Source organism: Capsicum annuum, chromosome 7 (assembly GCF_002878395.1).
Source record: "Capsicum annuum cultivar UCD-10X-F1 chromosome 7, UCD10Xv1.1, whole genome shotgun sequence".
Lineage (NCBI taxonomy): Eukaryota > Viridiplantae > Streptophyta > Magnoliopsida > Solanales > Solanaceae > Capsicum > Capsicum annuum.
Window position 1 is genome coordinate 212,480,403 of NC_061117.1, and position 5,052 is coordinate 212,485,454.

A 5,052-nucleotide genomic window follows, 5' to 3' on the forward strand; every position below is an offset into this window, starting at 1 on the left:
TTTTTTTACACCTTTTTGAGCCAGGTGTTTTCCATGTAAAAATTACTGTGTTGAGTTTTTACTTTTGTGAACCACGTATACTTACTTGTTCCACAGATAGGCAATCAGTAGGGATCATTCTCTAACATTGGCTTTTTATCATACATTTGGTCGAATCCACGCCAATCTTATTTGATTTCTCAATGCTTCATAATTGGGATGATTTCGAATCTTCACTACTAAGCGAGTACATTAGTATGAATTTGTCCAAAGGGATGACGTAAGAAGATTCATGAAATTGGAGGCTGATGGGCATTTAATGTCTATTACTGGGGTGCATCTCTTGGACAGCGGCTGATCTATTGACAGCCACCATTGGTGATTGCGGTTATCCAACCGTCTGTTGGAACTACTCTGTTTGTGGAAATGGAAAGTGTAGTTGTCCTCAAATTGCAGTTGGTCCGAGTAATTTTCTCCAGCAAATCAATTACAGGCAGAAAAACCAGGGATGTCTCCTTGTCACACCTATTTCTTGTGAGCATTCCCAATATCATGTTCTTATGGAACATAATGAAACAGGCTATATTCCCCGCTATTTGCAATATGGTACCCACAAAACAGAGTTGGAAAATTGCAGAAGGTCATGCTTAAGCAACTGTTCTTGTAAAGCAGCTCAATTTCGATTACCAGGTCCTGATAACATGATGGGTCACTGCGCATTGTTGAATGAAGGGTTTTCGCTCACGAACAGTGATGGAACAGTACTCAATAAGACCACTTTTTTTTTAAATCAAGGTGCAGAATGCTTCTAAGACAAAACCAAAGCACGTCGCACCAATAATAGGATCCACCATTGGAGCTTCACTTGGTTTGCTTTTCATGGTTTTCACTTGCTTTGTCTTTCTTTTCAGAAGAAGAAAACAACTTGAGGAAGCCGGGGAGGAGTTCCTTGACCAAGTACCAGGAATGCCTTCTAGATTTTCCGATGAGGAACTGACTCTTATGACAGAATATTTCAGTTAGAAACTGGGGCAAGGGGGATTTAGTTCTGTATTTGAAGGAACAATGAGCGATGACACCAAAATAACAGTAAAGTGTTTGCAAGGTTTCGGCAATATGATGAAATCATTCTTAGCTGAGGTAGCAACAATAGGTAGAATTCAACATGTCAATCTGGTAAGAGCTGTTGGATTTTGTGCTGAGAAATATCACAGGCTTCTGGTTTATGAATACATGGCCAACGGATCTTCATATAGGTGGATTTTCCACAGAAAGCAAGAAAAATCTCTCACATGGAATGCCAGGAAAAAAATCATATCAGATGTCGCCAAGGGCCTGGCTTATCTACATGAAGATTGTAACAACAAAATTATCCATTTGGATATTAAACCTCAGAACATTCTTCTTGATCATAATTTCAATGCAAAAGTATCAGATTTTGGGCTATTCAAGCTCGTGGGGAAAGATGAAAGTACGATAGTTACAACAATGAGAGGAACATTGGGCTATTTAGCACCAGAGTGGTTGAAATCGGTCACTACTGAGAAAGTGGATGTTTATGGCTTTGGGGTTGTGATCTTGGAAATCATCTGGGGCCGGAAGAATTTGGATCGTCTTCAAGATGAGGATAATATGCATTTGCTTAGTTTGTTCAAGAGGAAAGCAGAGGAGACACGATTCTTGGAAATGCTGGACAAGAACAGTGAAGACATGGAGCTCCATAGAGAAGAGGCTGTGGAAATGATGAAGATTGCAGCATGGTGTTTACAAAGTGATTATACTAAGAGGCCTTCCATGTCATTGGTAGTTAAGGTGTTGCAGGGTTTAGCGTCTGCTGAAACCTACTTGGATTACAGTTTCCAGTATTCACCAATGACAAGAAGAATTGATGAAGCTGATCAAGAAACGGAGGCTGTGGTTGGTATCAGTTTACCATTTCCATCAGAGTTGTCAGAGCCTAGGGAAATTGCTGGTTAATTTCCATCACTTTCTTTTAATTCTGTTATAAATTGTATCTGCAATATAAAGTCTACAATTTCAATTTTTACGATTTGATTTGTGATTGTTAGTAGTCTTTATCATCAAGATTGAACAGCTAATGAATCATGTCGTACTTCCATACCTTTATCACTTGTTATTTGTTGCCAAAAGCCATTTTATGTATTTCAATAGCAACCCTTGCTGTATTATTGGTTTGCCTCGTCTTAAACCATGGTGCACGCAAGCTTTCCTCGGAGAAAAGAGTGTAACTTCAGCACGATCTTGATTGAACTTATATAGCCGAGAATGGTAAATCATCACGACACTTGGAGTTCTTGTTGGAATATTTTTTTTGATTTTGGGCAAAATAATAGTTGCAATGAGTAAGGCATGCTACCTTACTTTACTAGGCTCTTTTCCTTTGCATCATGTGAAAAACTAGATAAAATACTCGACTGATATTAGGAGGATTCTAAGTCAGTTCAAATTGTTAGAAACTGTTGGTTGGTACACTACTTAGATATCTTTACTACAAGTATCTAATGATATATCAACAGCAATATCTGCTGTTTAGTTTTTATAGTTCAAGGAAAAAGAGAAGAAACAAGTCATTTTCTAGCTAATAGGCAGCTCCGATAATTATCCCGCCTAGTGTAAGGAATGGCCATATGAGAGCATTCTGTCACAGAAGATGTGCCAATCTTTATTTATCTCACTATTAAGGTAGCCCTTGATCATGGTGTTGTAGGTGCGCTAAATGGTGCTATACTTTGCGTTTTTGTAATTGGCAGAGCATCTGGCCATCTAGAACTCCCAACAGATACAAGAGGTATCCGGTTCATGATGTTCTTGTGAGTCTTCATCTTAGTTTTCCTTAAATCTATATATGTTGATTGAAGATATCATTTTTGAGTTACCGCTATTTGCTTGCAATTAAGATATCTAGTACTACTCCTCGTAAAAGAATTTTCTTAAAGCTGGCACCCTTGGTGCGTGATAGCTAAGTAATATTTCTGTACAAACCACAGTTTCTAAAAAAGACATAATACATAAATATGATGTAACACCCCGTAAAAGTCGTGCATGGATTAGCCTTTAATAGAGTGCTCTTAGACTTAAAAACTTGAAAATTTTTCTAAGTTTAATGAGGACTTAGAGTCATTTTAGCTGGCAATCTTTGGGATACAACTTTTCAACCTTCCCGACATCCGTTTTTAGATTTTCAAGTTGCGTTATGATCGGGCAATCTCATAGTACATCTCAGATAAGTTTTGGAATTTTTCAGAACGCATAAGGCTGCGTTTGGATTTCAAAACAGTGCCTATTGCCCAGTTTTCAGCATTTCAGGGTCAACTTCAAACGATCATAAATCCCTGTATATAATGAACTGTGTGAGCTATAATATATCAAACGAAATCTATTTGAGTCCTCTTTCAAATTCAGTTGGTTTCATCCAATTTGAGTATATGAATAAAAAGTTATAATCAATTTACTCCACCCTATCAAACTGTCAACTGAGGGACAGATTTGACCTTAATTGTTCCTTAGGGATATTTTGGTCATCCTCCACCCCTATATATACCACCAACACGGAATCTAATCCCTCAAACACCATAATACACATACTTTCCCCAAAATTACTCAAGAAATCTCCTTAGGATTTCAAAATAAAAACCCAAATAGTTCAAGATTCGACCGTAGGTTTTCGAAGATAATTACATATTTGGAATCACCAATCCGCAAGCTTCAAGAAACATCTAGTATCTTCGGAAATAGAGGTACGTGGATTTATCCAAAAATCTCATATCTTGAAAGTAAGAAGTTGTATTGCCAAAGGTCTGGTAATTCTATCCTAATTTAGGAGTTACATGTCTATATTCCAGACTACAGAGTGGTGTCATTGTGATGATTCCTTAGTGGGTGTCTTGTGTAATCCATACCCAAGATTCATGGTTCCCTATTACTGCTAGAGCTCCCTTAGAGAGTGTGTTGAAGAGAGTATTCCAGTTAAGTATGAGGGTGTAGTATAATTCAGTTTGTATGGCCAATAAGTCAGTTTGGCAGTCAGATTCGCATGACTTGTTTTCTCATCTTTGCACTTATTCATGCTACTCGAAATCTCAGACATACTACTAGTCCAAGATAGAGTATACCAGTAGTTATGAGTATAGCCCAGTTCATGCATCATGCATTAAATTCAGATTCCAAATGTTCAGTTATGATTCAATTCGTAGGTGCCCTGTGCATCGGCTCAGTTTTCTGAGTATCTTAGTGAATTGAGCATTTATAGAGGGACATAGGGTCCCAAGGGGGAGATACCTCATTCAGCTGCATGTATAGATTCTTATTACAAGCTCCGCACTAGTTATCATTGAGTAATCAGTCATACATTCATACGTTAGTCCAGTCAAATATGCGTGCATTAGAAATGCATGTTCAATAGAAAAAGTTCATCTTATCAGTGTATTTAGTCCTGCATTCATGAGAACAACCCAGTCACAGATCCATGCATCAGGTATGCATGTTCATTATGAGAATTCAGCTTATGAATAGCTTCAGTTGTGTATTCCATGCATCAGATATGCGTATCCGATATAAGAATTCAGATTATCAGTAGTTCTAGCCATATGGTCATGTTTCAGATCAGTGTATTTTTTATTAGAGGACATGTCGTGTCTGCGTTATTCCATATATTTAAGGCTTTAACAAGTTCCTACCCATCATTCGAGGACGAATGATTCCAAGGGGGAGATAATGTAACACCCCGTAAAAGTCGTGCATGGAATAACCTTTAATAGAGTGCCTTTAGACTTAAAAACTTGAAAATTTTTCTAAGTGTAATGAGGACTTAGAGTCATTTTAGCTGGCAATCTTCGGGATACAACTTTTCAACCTTCCCGACATCCGTTTTTAGATTTTCAAGTTGCGTTATGATCGGGCAAGATCATAGTACATCTCGGATATGTTTCAAAATTTTTCGGAATGCATAAGGCTGAGTTTAGATTTCAAAACAGTAGCAAAACGCATAGCCTATTGCCCAGTTTTCAGCATTTCAGGGTCAACTTCAAACGATCATAAATCCCTGTATATAAT

General features: G+C 37.7%; 1 pseudogene; it reads left to right on the plus strand.

Moving 5' to 3' along the window:
* LOC107876853 overlaps positions 1-1,966 on the plus strand; it is a 2,492-nt pseudogene extending 526 nt beyond the window's left edge.
* The last annotated feature ends 3,086 nt before the right edge of the window (positions 1,967-5,052 follow it).